This window comes from Scyliorhinus canicula, chromosome 27 (genome assembly GCF_902713615.1).
Source record: "Scyliorhinus canicula chromosome 27, sScyCan1.1, whole genome shotgun sequence".
Taxonomy (NCBI): domain Eukaryota; kingdom Metazoa; phylum Chordata; class Chondrichthyes; order Carcharhiniformes; family Scyliorhinidae; genus Scyliorhinus; species Scyliorhinus canicula.
The window spans coordinates 23,247,388-23,262,819 of record NC_052172.1 but is presented as its reverse complement, the minus strand read 5'-3'; the positions used below and the strand labels follow the sequence as shown (position 1 = coordinate 23,262,819).

At 49.4% G+C, this 15,432-nt stretch overlaps 1 protein-coding gene across 1 annotated transcript in view; it reads left to right on the top strand.

Annotated features, from left to right (window-relative positions):
- LOC119957820 (leucine-rich repeat and fibronectin type III domain-containing protein 1-like protein) overlaps positions 1–2,282 on the top strand; it is a 245,949-nt gene extending 243,667 nt beyond the window's left edge. The window contains exon 7 of the mRNA XM_038785952.1: positions 1,943–2,282. The gene's annotated coding sequence lies outside the window, so the exon portion shown is untranslated. The remainder of the gene's footprint in view (positions 1–1,942) is intronic.
- Positions 2,283–15,432: the final 13,150 nt, after the last annotated feature.

Sequence of the window (15,432 nt, the reverse complement as noted above, 5' to 3'; positions counted from 1 at the left end):
TACAGAGCTAGGGAGGGTTGTTGGGACTGGAGGAGGTTACAGAGATAGGGAGGGTTGTTGGGACTGGAGGAGGTTACAGATAGGGAGGATTGTAGGGCTGGAGGAGGTTACAGAAATAGGGAGCGTTGTTGGGACTGGAGGAGGTTACAGATAGGGAGGGTTGTTGGGACTAGAGGAGGTTACAGAGATAGGGAGGGTTGTTGGGACTGGAGGAGGTTACAGATAGGGAGGATTATAGGGCTGGAGGAGGTTACAGAGATAGGGAGGGTTGTTGGGACTGGAGGAGGTTACAGAGATAGGGAGGGTTGTTGGGGCTGGAGCAGGTTACAGAGATAGGGAGGGTTGTTGGGACTGGAGGAGGTTACAGAGATAGGGAGGGTTGTGGGTCTGGAGGAGGTTACAGAGATAAGGGGGTTGTGGGTCTGGAGGAGGTTACAGAGATGGGGGGGTTGTTGGGACTGGAGGAGGTTACAGAGATAGGGAGGGTTGTGGGTCTGGAGGAGGTTACAGAGATAGGGAGGGTTGTAGGGCTGGAGGAGGTTACAGAGATAGGGAGGGTTGTTGGGACTGGAGGAGGTTACAGATAGGGAGGGTTGTTGGGACTGGAGGAGGTTACAGAGATAGGGAGGGTTGGAGGGTTGTTGGGGCTGGAGGAGGTTACAGAGATAGGGAGGGTTGTTGGGACTGGAGGAGGTTACAGAGATAACGAGGGTTGTAGGGCTGGAGGAGGTTACAGAGATAGGGAGGGTTGTTGGGACTGGAGGAGGTTACAGATAGGAAGGGTTGTTGGGACTGGAGGAGGTTACAGAGATTGAGAGGGGGCGAGGCTGGGGAGGGATTTGAATACAAGGATGATAAACATGATGGATTTTGCAACAATCAATGATGGTTTTACATACACCGTTACTGAGACTAGCTTTCAATTCCAGGTTTTATTAATTGAATTTAAATCCCACCAACTTCCATGACCCCAGAGGATTAGCCTGGGCTTCTGGAAGTCCTGTTCAGTGATATTTTAACTATGCTACCGAATACTTGAATAAGAAAGTGTGGAGTACATTAAAAAGCAGCAAAGCAGCGAGACATTGAAATCTGCAATGAAGCTGTAACTGCTGATGTGCCAAATGTGCAGGATTGAGATTGCTTATCCTTCAGTTGATCTTACCTGTGATGAGATGTAAAGTAGTTGGCTGGTATTACAGGCCTTTTTCATTCTCTGCCAAGGACTATCTTCTGCTTCTTTGCCAGAACCGTACATTTTTATTTGATTTCCCATATCTTCTGTTGCAGTGGGGGAAGGAAATGTGCTACAGTATTTACAAAGCAGCAACAGGGCGAGAGGTAAAGCTGGTAATCTTCTCAGTAAAGTGGGATTAGGTTTAGCAGCACCTATCATGAATCTCAGAGTCGGTTTGAAGTGTTTCACGCTGCAGTTTAATGATTTTTGAAGGGCTGTCCTATGCAAAGAAGACTGCCACTTTGCACGCACTCAAATCTACAAGCAACAAGGTGGGTGGTCATGGGGCAAACCTTTCACCTGGGACACAGGAGAACAGTTCAGTCACCTCCGCTGAAAGGTAACGTCCCCAACGACACAAGACTCACCTCCAGCTGTATCTGTGCCTCATTATAGGAGAGCGCGATCACTTCCACCAGGAAGTAAAGATGACGGAAAGCTTCATGTCCTAAACTGGATCAGTCCAACGTGAACACGCACCAATCATTTCTGTGCGTTTTTCTCACGATCAAACCTTAGCGAACTAGCAAACCTTTGACAAGTGAGCCCACTGGTTCTAATACGTGTGGGTTAATGAGATCCTACAGCCTGAACCAGGGCGAGATATTAGATTAATTTATCACTTATGCTGTGTAGAACAGTTTGAATGTTTGCAGGCGTTTTAATCCTGAACCTTAATACTGAGCCTGTCTTCTCGTTCTATAGGTGTTTGAGGACACAAATCAGTCAGTTGCCATTTCACAGCGGACAATATTTTTTCTCCTAAAAGACTTCTTTGTCAACCCTCTGGTCTGTTCTGCTTCTGCCTTGTTCTCAGCCCACTGCCTCTGTTTGGGACGTTGATGCAATATTAGTGAAACGGTGTTGATGGAACAAGCAACATGCCACCCTCCAGATTCCTTGTTTCCTTATTTTCTTTTTCCTCTTTTTTTTTAAAGAACAGAAGATTTTTTTGTATTCAAAACAAGGGTGTTTTAAATCTTATAGTTTTGTACAATGTAATTTTTTAAAGTGTGTAATTTTAGTAAAGACACTTGATGCACAATTTTCTGGAGTTTTATTTTTTTCAAATGATTCAAACGTATTGTTATTTATAGAAATGTTCTTCACACATCTGTCAGACATTCCGCTCCAGATGTGGCAAGTGAAAAGTGTTGGGATGTGGGCGGAATTACGTTCAGGAATCTGAGGGGTTTGCCGATGTTGGGGGTTCAGGAAGATTGGATTCAAGGGTTTTGAACTGTGGAGGTGTTGGAGTTCACAGGGTGACGGGGTTCACAGGGTGACGGGGTCATGGGGCAATGGGGTTCACAGGGCAATGGGGTTCACAGGACAATGGGGTTCACAGGGCAATGGAGTTCACTGGGCAATGGAGTTCACAGGGCAATAGGGTTCACAGGGCGATGGGGTTCACAGGGTGATGGGGTCATGGGGCGATGGGGTTCACTGGGTGATGGGGGTCACAGGGTGATGGGGTTCATAAGGCAATGGGGTTCACAGGGCAATGGAGTTCACAGGGCAATGGAGTTCACAGAGCAATGGGGTTCACAGGGCAATGGAGTTCACAGAGCAATGGGGTTCACAGGGCAATGGAGTTCACAGGGCAATGGGGTTCACAGGGCAATGGAGTTCACAGGGTAATGGGGTTCACAGGGCAATGGAGTTCACAGGGCAATGGAGTTCACAGGGCAATGGAGTTCACAGGGCAATGGGGTTCACAGGGCAATGGAGTTCACAGAGCAATGGGGTTCACAGGGCAATGGAGTTCACAGGGCAATGGGGTTCACAGGGTAATGGGGTTCACAGGGCAATGGGGTTTACAGGCTGATGGGATTCAGGGGCTGTGGGGTTCATGGGGTGTTGAGGCTTTCCAGATGTTGGGGTTCACAGGGAGATGTTGTTCCCAGGGTGATGGAGGTCACATCAATCTGAGGGTTCCCAGGGTGATGCGGTTCACAGGGTGTTTGGTGTTTCAGGATGTTGGATTCAGAGGGTTTTAGGGTTTACGTGGTGCTGGGTTGATGGGGTTCACAGGATTTGGGAGTTCACAGGGTGTTGTATTCTCAGGGTTTGGAGCTTCAGGGGGTTTGGGTCCACGGAGCTTTTGGGTTTACGGGGTTGCAGGGTGATGGGGTTCATGGGGTGCTTGGTGTTTCAGGGTGTTGTGTTCAGGGGGTTTAGGGGTTAGGAGGTTTGGGGGTTAGGGGATTTGGGGGTTAGGAGGTTTGGGGGTTAGGGGATTGGGGGTTAGGAGGTTTGGGGTTAGGGGGTTTGGGGGATTTGGGGGTTAGGAGGTTTGTGGGTTAGGGGGTTTGGGGGGTTAGGGGATTTGGGGGTTAGGAGGTTTGGGGGTTAGGGGATTTGGGGGTTAGGAGGTTTGGGGGTTAGGGGATTTGGGGGTTAGGAGGTTTGGGGGTTAGGGGATTTGGGGGTTAGGAGGTTTGGGGGTTAGGAGGTTTGGGGGTTAGGGGATTTGGGGGTTAGGAGGTTTGGGGGTTAGGGGGTTTGGGGTTAGGAGGTTTGTTGGACAGGTTTCTCTTCTGATCTGTGACTGTGTTATGTTGAATATTTATCCTAAAGATGGGTGGCAGGAGTTGGAAAATTTCCCGGCTTGGCTCACTCACCTCCGGAGGAAGTGCCAGCAAAGAGTTTTGTTCCGGTAGATGGGCACTAACTACAATCAGCTCTCTTGAAAAGGGTTTGGAGACAGAGGCTGCTGGGTGCCAAGGAAATCTGAATGAAAGGGGCCACCTCGGTGCACTAGGGCCTCATTCTAATTACAACAACAGGAAGGCTTTAGAGCCCTCATCCCTCACCTCCCCCCCCCCGACCTTCAAACACTCCCCCCCGCCTTCAAACACTCCTCCCCCCCCCCCCCAGCCCCCTGCCTTCAAACACTCCCCATGCTCCATCCATGCCACCTCATGCTCCTATCTATTCTTCATGGCCCCTCTTACCTCCATGTTAAGTGATAGCACTTTACAGCGTTCATTACAGCACCAATGAACCTCACTGTAATAACAGGTAAAGTCGGCATGGTCCCAGATGACCACAGGATGCTTTCCCCTTTGAGGGGGAGAGCTGACTGCAGGTGATTTAACCTGAGGGTCGCCACAACTCAGGCAAGGGGCGAGGTTGAGAAGGCCGGGCCGTCATGAATAACCTCAGCCGGTAAGGGAATTGAACCCTCGCTGTTGGCTTCGTTCTGCATCACGAACTGGCCGTCCAGCCGACTGAGCTAAACTGGCCCCTGCAACAAAATAAAAAATTGTAAAATATTTAATAATAAAATGTGTGGTAAGCTTTAAAAAGTCATTCATTCATAACTTTTTACTTTCTTTAAAAATACTCCTTTCAATGCAGCCCTATAAAAATGTCAATCGCCAGACCGTTCAAAGTAGCAATAGCTGAAATGACAAACACTTGAAATCTCTACCTTGTGTAAGCGTTGTGCAATTGACAGAATAGATCACAGAGCAATGATCTTTTCTGGAAGCAACAAGCTGAACTCCTGATGTTGTGCCCACATCCAGGGATGAAGACTCTGTGTTTGCAGGTATTGTCTTTCGAGATGCCACACAATGTCAGGAGATTTCCTCAATTCCATCACCCACCTCAAAGGTGAACATCCAGTTCTATGGTTCGTGACACCATAAACATCGGCCAAACTCCATAAACATGGTGGGGGGGGAGGATCTGACATAGCTGTCCCCGCTATGAAGGCGGTGAACCCACACCAGCCCGCACTCTTAATCTGCACTGGAACAAATTGGGAATCTGGGAACGGGCTCAGGAATCCAGGTATCAGGCCCTTGCTATGTCTTCATCACCACAGAGTGACCACCAAACTCCATGAAAATCCAGTCCAATGTTTGAGAAGTTTTACTGTGTATCTAATCACAATGTTGAACCAAGTAATTTCAGATAATACTTTCTTAATGCCTCTGCTTTAGATGTGAAAATAAATTATAATGTTCAAGACGTTTGCATTTTATTAACTTCAGAGAATGGTGACTATAAAGAACTGACCCACAATTGTGGATAAGTCAGCACAATCTCAGCAGGCACACAGAAAACTGCACAACTGGAATATTCATCGCTAAATATCTGGAAAGTCTGATAATACCTCTCACATCCCTCTAACAGGATCTGGGTCAACAATGCCCTGAATTTGCTGATACAGGACATTTTTGCTGTTAGCTCACCGTTGACGTGATGCGGCGGTGTTGGATCATTATACTGGGTATTAGAGATGGAAAATGTTCCATTCCTCGGATGTGTTGTATCTCACCTTGATAAGCAGAGAGGAAAAAGGAATAGAATTCAGCAAGACTAAATCACGGGGGTGGATCTGGGCAACACTGATTCCTTCTTTCAGCTCCTTGCCGGAAGATATCAGGCACAATTCTCCCATCGGGAGACTAAGTCCTGACGGCGGAGTGAAAACCGGAGTGTTTCACTCCGGCGTCGGAGGCCGCTCCCAGCCCCCTATTCTCCCTCCCCCGGGGGGGGGGCTATGAGCGGCGCCAAGTCATTTACGCGCGCCGGGTCTTGGCGCCACATAAAAGCAGCGCCGTGTAAATTACGCGGCCGGCACCGCGTAAATGACGACACCCACACATGCGCAGGTTGGGCGGCGCCAACCCGCACATGCGCGATTGCCGTCCTCACCGCGGCCGCCCCGCAAGAAGATGTCGGATGGATCTTGCGGGACTGCGGAGGAAAGGAGGTCCTCCTTCAGAGAGGCCGGCCCGCTGATCGGTGGGCACCGATCGTGGGCCAGACCCCTTTTGAGGCCCCCCCCCCGGTGCAAGAACCCTCCTTCCCCCCCCCACCACAGGCCGCCCCCACCCCCCCAACTTTCCCGCCCGCGCTGTTCCTGCCGGCAGCGATCAGGTGTGGACGGCGCCGGCGGGAACCTATCGTGTTGAGCAGGCCGCTCGGCCCATCTGGGCCGGAGAATCGCCGCTCGCCCATTACAAATGGCGAGTGGCGATTCTCCGAGCGGCCAGCCGTGAATCTCAAGGCGCCGGTTTGGTGTGGGTGGGAGAATCGCGTGTGGGTGCCGGGGCGGCGTGGCGAGACTCGCTCGGCACCCCAGCGATTCTCCCACCTGGCGTGGAGCGGGGGAGAATTCCGCCCATCCTGAGGAATGGTCACATGAACAACATGTCCTTAAAACTGCCAAGGAAGTGAGCACCCAGTGAATGCTGGATGACCTCGCGCGATGCTCACTTTCCCAAGTCAGTATCCTCCTGATGAAATTCTTTTGACACCAGATTGTAATTCAGTGGGAGTCGTCCGGGAATGGAGACAGCCGAACCTGTGATGGACACCTCTATTGGTGAAGCTGTTTAATACAGAGAGAGAGAACTGTACCCACGAGGGACACGTCTACTGGGGCAGCGGGCTGAGTTTGAGAAACAATCCAGGAGTCACAACACAGGAAAATGATAAATTCATTGGTTGGTGAGATGCTGCGATTGTGTTTGAATAGCTTTAACTGGAAAAACAGATCATTTATAAAGAAGTTGCTCCTTGAATTTCAATAAGGAACGTTAGCAATAGGGAAGTAAAGTTTGATCAAGTCAAAGTGAAATAAGGTAATGTAGCCAACGCGGGTGGCGCGATGGCAGAGTGGTAGCACCACGGCCTCACAATGCCAAGGACCCGTGTTCAATTCTGACCTTGGGTGACTGTGCAGAGTCTGCACGTTCTCGCCATGTCTGCGTCGATGTGTTATCTATGTTGTTCTAACATCAGCTGCAACTGGAAGCAGTAAATCGAGAAACAGGCTTCCGACACAGGAGATGGTCCAACACTGTTTTACTGAACCTGTTGATTGCTGTACATAATCTGCTGTGGGGTGACACTCCATTAACCTAACTGATAACCTCCTACTGGCTTGACCAGACTAGCTCTCTATCACATGGGGATAATGTTCATTGGCCTGTGCACTGCGACTATCTCCCTAGCCGTGTCCTGTGAGAGAGGGAGAGCCTTAATGCCCTGTAGGCTTTATAGTGGTGGTGTCCTGTCTGGTGATTGGTTGTTCTGTGTCGTGTGTGTTCATTGGTTATCCTGTGTGTCAATCACTGCCTGTCTGCATCTCATGATATACATGAGTGGATATTATGACATGCGTGGGTTTCCTCCAGGTGCTCGGTTTCCTCCCACAGTCCAAAGCTGTGTGGGTTAGGTGGATTGGCCACGATAAATTGCCCCTTAGTGTCTAAAGATGTGCAGGTTAGGTGGAGTTACGGGGATAGGGTGGGGAGTGGGTCTAGGTGGAGCGATCTTTCAGAGGGTTGGTGCAGACTCGATGGGCCAAATGGCCTTATAGAACATAGAACAGTACAACACAGAACAGGCCCTTCGGCCCTCAATGTTGTGCCGAGCCATGATCACCCTACTCAAACCCACGTATCCACCCTATACCTGTAACCCAACAACCCCCCCCCCCCCCCCGCTAACCTTACTTTTATTAGGACACTACAGGCAATTTAGCATGGCCAATCCACCTAACCCGCACATCTTTGGACTGTGGGAGGAAACCGGAGAACCCGGAGGAAACCCACGCACACACGGGGAGGACGTGCAGACTCCACACAGACAGTGACCCAGCCGGGAATCGAACCTGGGACCCTGGAGCTGTGAAGCATTTATGCTAACCACTATGCTACCCTGCTGCCTAGGGCAGCCTTCTGCTGCAATGTAGGGATTCCATGGTTCTATTCTCAGATAAGGTTAAAGCGTGGAGCCAGAGGAATCAAAGAGCGAGGCACAGCGGAGTGCTAGCTTGGAATTTGGAGCTCCTGAGGTGACATCAGGATTCAGGGCTGATGTAGAACAAGTAGAAGCAGCTGATTGGGTAAGTACGGTCAGAGAAATATTTTACCACTATAGTTTGTAAGGGCCTTAGAGTAATTGATATCATTTGATTTTAAGTATCTTCCCAAAAGTTTAACTTGAAGGGGTAAGTCATGGCAGGAGAGCTCCAAACCGTGGCATGCTCCTCCTGCACAGTGTGGGAGGCTGGGAACATTTCCAGTGCCTTGGGTCAGCATGTGTGTAGGCCGTGTTTCCAGCTGCTCGAAGCATAGATTTCGGAACTGGAGCAGCAACTGGGGACACCGTGAAGCATCCACAAGGCGGAGAGTATCATGGGTAGCACATATAGAAAGGTGGTCACACCGCAGACTACGGCTCCACAAGTAGGCCAGGAATGGGTGACCACCAGGCAGAGCAAGAGGACTAGGCAGGCAGTGCAGGAATCTCCTGTGACCATTCCCTGCAAAACAGTTATGCAGCTTTGAATTCCTGTTGGGGGAATGGCCTCTCAGGGAAATGCAGCTACAGCCAAATTCATTGCACCATAGTTGGCTCTGCAGGGGAGGTGTAAAAAGTGTGGGATTGCAATAATTATAGGGGATTCAACTGTAAAGGGAACAAATAGATGTTTCTGATGCAAAATAGACTCCTGGATGGTATGTTGCCTCCCTGGTGCTATGATGTCTCAAAGCAGGGACAGGAAATTCTGGATAGTCATAGAAAGTTTTACAATATGGAAAGAGGCCCTTTGGCCCATCGTGCCAGTGCTGGCCATCAAGCACCTCTCTATTCTAATCCCATTTTCCAGCACTTGGTCTGGAAACCTGTAAACTGTGACATTTCAGCTACTCATCCAAATCCTTTCAGGCAGCAAGTTCCAGAGTCCTACCACCCTCTGGGTAAAAAGCTTTTTCATCACATCCCCTCTAAGCTTCCTGCCCCTTACCTTAAATCTATGTCCCCTGGTTATTGACCCCTCCACTAAGGGGAAAAGTACCTCCCTAACCACCCTATCCCTCAGGATTTTATCCAGCCGCCTTCCATCATCTTCCAAAGCACAGAGTTCCAAAGTCGCACTGAGCTCTGACAGAAAACATTCCTCCTCATGTCTGTCCTATAACGGCAACCCCCTAATTTACAAACAGTGACACTCCCCAGTCCTGGACCCACCCACAAGAGGGGACAAAGAGGAAAATGAATGGGACACGTGACCACACCACCAGGTACTGAGCCCCAGCCTGCGTGGGGGGTTTGTGCCTCGCTGTCACTGTGGTGGGGCCAGGCCTAATACACAGATCGGGGCGCACTTCAAAACTTTTTAAAAGGTCGCACAGATCAGCAAAGGAAGAACCCCGCACACTCCACACAACCCCCCCCCCCCCCCCCCCCCCACCTCCCGCCAGACCCTCCACAAGCATCGGAACTCTTCCCCACCCCCCCCCATTAAAAATAACATGAACCCCACCCACTATAGCGCCCTCCAGATAGTCCATTCCTGACACTGCCTCCTGGCACAGGTTGCAGCGGTTAGCACTGCTGCCTCACAGCGCCAGGGACCCGGGTTCGATTCCCCGCTGGGTCACTGTCGGTGTGGAGTCTGCACGTTCTCCCCGTGTCTGCGTGGGTTTCCTCCGGGTGCTCCGGTTTCCTCCCACAGTCCAAAGACTGGTTTAGCTCACTCAGCTAAATCGCTGGCTTTTAAAGCAGACCAAGCAGGCCAGCAGCACGGTTCGATTCCCGTACCAGCCTGCCCGGACAGGCGCCGGAATGTGGCGACTAGGGGCTTTTCACAGTAACTTCATTGAAGCCTACTCGTGACAATAAGCGATTTTCATTTCATTTCATTTCAAGACGTGCAGGTTAGGTGGATTAGTCACGCTAAATGGTCTGTTATGCTGGGGTTGCTGAAATAGGGCAGGGGATTGGGCCTAGATAGTATAGTCCTTCAAAAGGGTCAGTGAGACTCGATGGGCCGAATGGCTGCTTTCTGCACTGTTGGGATTCTATGATTCTATGAAATAACAAATCAACAGAATCTGCAGCTGTGCTCTCCACAAAGATCAATTAGAATTGTTGTAACAATCTGTCACCCTTTCCCTGTTAGTTTCATAATACTCAAACCTAAATCTTTAATCTTACTACCAAATCTCAAATCACACTAAAACATTAACCTTTACTATTTATTTCCACTGAACAATTATGTCCCCAACGAGAGTTGAGGAAAATCGGGGGCCGCGATCTCGCCGGCGAGAATCCTGCTTTCCGTGAGATTTTGCGCCTGGGTCGACGTTCTCGCTGACAGCGGGCGTAGGTGCAAAATCATCCCAGTAGTCCCAAAATATCCAGAGTCCTCTTCTCCTGACAGGTTAAGAGTCAGAGAGCAGAGGGGGCTCTCTTTGCTCTGAATGCGCTGACTCGGTTTTTTTTCCCACAGTAAGACGTCTTACAACACCAGGTTAAAGTCCAACAGGTTTGTTTCAAACACTAGCTTTTGGCGAATGGTGAATGAGGAAGGAGCAGTGCTCCGAAAGCTAGTGTTTGAAATAAACCTGTTGGACTTTAACCTGGTGTTGTAAGACGTCTTACTGTGCTCACCCCAGTCCAACGCCGGCATCTCCACATCCTGGCTACCATCGGTTTTTTTGTGCAGTAATTTCCTGCAAGTGGGCGGAAAGGCTACGCCTGTTGGGCAGGGAGACTGGAAGTGGAGCAGGCGTTTTCTCAGCGCCCAGGGTAACATGGTAGTGTCGAGCGAATGACACACTCCATTTCGGCAGAGTTCATGCCATCTGTACCTCGGGACACAAAATGGACAGCGGAGTCGACGCTTTGCCATAGCAACAATAGCTGGTGGTGCACTAAAAACACCTGTGCGCTGGTACATTTGGGAAGAGGATCATCGCTGTCTCGCTGCGATGCTGCCCTCAACTCCAGCGTTCTTTCGAGAGACACAGTAAAGCAATCTAACAGCTGAAACAACCCCACTCACCACAGCAACCTTCCTGGGCCATCAACTTCCAACCTCAAGTGCACCTAAATTCAGGCTCTCGGGTACATCCATCCAAGCTGCTCTGGTACCTCCTTTCATTAGTCTTCACTGTGATGTTCTCTGTTGTGTAAATCAGGATGTCTTCAGTACCTGGTGTTGAACAAAGAACATCAAGATAAGTAAATGAACAAAGCTGATTCATTGACACTAAAATAAGATTCAAACAAGTCAGAAGGTATAAGTTATTAAATTAAACTACGATATCTCTAACTGCAGATTACTCAACTATGCAACTAATCTCCCTCAAGCCAAAACTCCTTCTCCCAGAATCCCAGGAGTCACATAGGCCGGGATTCTCCAATCCCGTGGTTAAGTTCTGACGCCGGCGTGAAAAGTGGCGCCAACCACTCCGGCGCCAACGGTCCTCGATTATCAGGTATTCACCCATTCCTCAGAGGCTAGGGAGGGGCGCCGGAGTGGTCTCCACTGCTCCAGCCGGTGTGGCAGAGCCGGTGTGAGTTCACACACGTGTGTGCGTTCCCGCCTGCACGCCGGCCCCCGGGCAATATGGCGGAGCCCTACAGGGGCCCTGCGCGGAGGAACATAGGCCCCCACAGAACCAGCATGCCTGATCGCGGGCCAGGCCACCATGGAGCCCTCCCGGGGACGGATCCCCCCCCCCCGCCCTCCCTCCAGGATGGCCCCCGCACACAGAACTTCCAGGTCCCGCCGTGTGGGGCAAAATGTGACCCACACTGGCGGGACTTAGCCGAACTCAGCGGGCACTCAGCCCGTGGAGACCCGGAGAATCGCCGGGGAGGGGGGGCTGCTTTCAATGGCCCCCGGCTGGCGCGGCAGCGATCACGCGGGCACCCGTGAATCGGTGCCAGAGAATCGCTGCGCCGGCGTTGGGGCAGCGTGGCACGATTCCCGCGTCATCCCCCCTGGGATTCTCTGGCCCCGTGGGGATCAGAGAATCCGGGACATGATATTTGTGTGACTGCCCCTTATCTCCATCTGCTGGTGAGAATTATCAAATTGTAATGCACTCCTCACAATATACATATTGTTACATTCAGGAAAGACCACCATATTCGCAGGACCCTTTAAAACGGAGTGACAATGGTGCCTGAGTTAGTGCTATGGAGAAGGCTTGGAGGGGGGCTGGAGGGGGGGTGCAGGTGTTGAAATTAGGTACTGAATCTTGACTACAGACCTGACCAGATCCAATCAATACTTCTCATCACCTTCCGATATGTATTGGCTTTTCTGTCTCTGCTTTTCTCTGCGTTAATAAGATACGGGTCTGCAGAGTAAGGTTAAAATAGATCACTTTCATTCACTCTCCCTGTCATTGAGCAGGTCAATTTGGGGGGGGGGGGGGGGGGGGGGTTCTATTCTGCAGATGTGCCAAACCTGACCTCAGAAAGATCTAATGCTGAGTCTGAGAGCCTGGTATTCAAAAGGATTCTGTTCTTTATTTGACACATCTCCCCGTGTAATGAATAGAAACGCTGAGACCTCGCTGGCTCACACGCACAGATTCTGCTTTGAACTGATCACTCAGTAACATCTGCCCACGCTCTGATTAGCAAGGGTGTTTAAACAACTATGTCAAAAAAAAACACGCACACGAGAGAGAAACGGGAACGACGCATTTGCTAAACCAGACTGCCAGCTGTGAGATGATCGTCTTATTCCAGGGGACTGGGTCAAGACTGAGAACTATTACCAGACAGGCTTGTGGACAAATACAGTGCATCTTGACCAGTTGGGGGGAAAGGCGTTAAAACAGGGCAACAGTAATTAGGTGAATTGACTGAATGGGAAGGAGGGAGCAGAGGAATGTACTGATCTGTGTTACAGACACTGTGAGACGCCATCAGCCAGATTTTCTTTACAACGCCAAGCAATAATCACCACATTGTGTACAAACTGAATGACACCATTCTTCTTCATTGAAGCATTGCTTTCTATAGCTGAAAAATAAATAGTTTTGTCAATTTTAAATTTTGTTGCAAACATTGCACCATTTTCCCCTTCTTTTGACAAAGATTATCATTTCCCTTTTTCTTTCTGGACCATGTGTTTGAATTGTCTTCATGGCTGCAGAGGGAGACTATCACCCACAGGGGAATGATTCGAAAATCTAGCAGGTGTGAGACATGAGGAATGCGCCACAGGCAGGTCCAATCAATACATAGGAGATCAATTAAGAAACATTAGGGGCGGCACGGTGGCATAGTGGTTAGCACTGCTGCCTCACAGCGCCAGTGTCTTTGGTTTGATTCCCGGCTTGGGTCACTGTCTGTGTGGAGTTTGTACTTTCTCCCCGTGTCTGCGTGGGTTTCCTCCGGGTGCTCCGGTTTCCTCTCACAGCCCAAAGATGTGCAGGTTAGATGGATTGGCCAATCTAAAATTGTCCCTTCGTATCCAGAAAGGCGAGATGGGGGTCACTGATTAATGGGGTCAGGGCTTGGACCGAGGCAGGGTGCTCTTTCCAAGGGTCGGTGCAAACTCGATGGGCCAAATGGCCTCCTTCTGTACTGCAGGGATTCTATGATTATGCGGGCCATCTCCAAACTAAGCAATGTGTCACAAAAGAAAGAATTCACAATGTCAGGACATCCCAGACTGTGTTCTATTGGCCTCGTGCCGACAACCCCCCTCCCCCCACCTCCATTCACCCCATAATTAGCCCCTGCAGCGTATACAAGAAAGGATTTGCGAAAGGAATTTGGAGATTGTTAGACAGGGTTGGACATTACACACGGAACTGGGATTGGTCTCCCTGGAGAGACAGAGGCTGAGGGGTGACCTGATGGAAGTTTATAAAATTACGAGGGGTATAGATAAGGTGAACAGTTGGAGGATTTTTCCCAGGGCGGGAATGACAATTACAAGGGGGCACAGGTTCAAGGTGAGGGGGGAAAGGTTCAGTGGAGATGTGCGGGGGGCACAGAGGTGGTGGTGGCCTGGAATGCGCTGCCAAGTGTAATATGTTAGCGACCTTTAAGACCTATCTGGATAGGCACATGAACAGACGGGGTATCGAAGGATACTGACGGTTGGTCTAGATAGGACACGTGATCAGTACAGGCTTGGAGGGCTGAGGGGCCTGTTCCTGTGCTGTATTGTTCTTTGTTCTTTGTCTAGATACCTTTCAATTTGGTGGCTTGACCATGATAATGTTGTTCATTGAATCAGGAACACCCACAGCTCTGCACTGATAATATTTGAAATCAGCGAGCTTTTCAAAAACCTCAAATAGAACGGAACTAAATGTGGGTGCGGAAAGACTGTAGTATTGTCTTCATCATTAAGACGATGGATATTTGCACACGGCTGTTTAAAGTACACCTGGTCTGTGGGCAGACACGCTTCACTGGGAGGTAGTTGACCCTTATTCATGTTGTCCTTTCTGTTGTCTTATGACCCTTGGAGAAGGAAGCAGCCCATAATTTAGCATTAATTGGCACTATTCTGACAATTTCACACAACGGGGCCTCCAACAAGCCTGGAATGAGAAATCGAGATGTCACTGATGTGATAGAAACCTTTATTTTGACAACTGCAAAGCATTAAAGCTTTATACGACAGCCCTCCAGACACAAAATAATATTTATCTTTGGACACAATTCATAGCCAGATAGCCTGAGGTACCAGCTTGTTCCATTTTCATCCAGAATATCTCACACTGAGGAGACAGAGTCGGCGGAAAATCGAGGCAAACGTTTGTTATTGGAAAGGAATGTGCGGAAAATCTTTTCCTGAAATTTCCAGGTGGTGGAGGGAATCATTCCCTCTTTATAATGCTTCACTTGGAGTTCCGCAGCTAAACAGCAGATTGCGGAAGCTCTTTATTCTCTCCCACTGTCCCTTTCACACTTCTTTGTTTCTCCTTTTCATTCCTGCCTTCCCCTTGGGCATCTTTTCCCAAACTGGGAGGGTTCAGCTTACACCAACCCTTACTGCCAACCCAAGCCCGCTGATCATTTTTTTTCCCGGAATATATCGAACACTTTCCCAGAATGGACCATATCTCTGGAATTATCTGAGTGAACCTCTCTATTGCTGCCTCCTCCTTTGACACCCCTTATCATATGTGGCTTGGTGTCAAATTTTACACATAGACATTGTTCCTAACAATGTTATGAACAATGTATGATGTTCAGTTGAATTTATATAAATTTATATATTTGTGTGTCAAGAAGGTTAAAAATAATTTGAGTTTCATGTAGGTTTTGTTTATGAACCTTGGGGCCTGGATAGACTGCTAACTAAAAGTTCACGTCTTTTGGGTTTTTTGTATAGAAACTTTTTAAATGAGTCCTTAAAGTTAAGGCACTGAAAGGGGTTGAATGGCTTCTGGGGA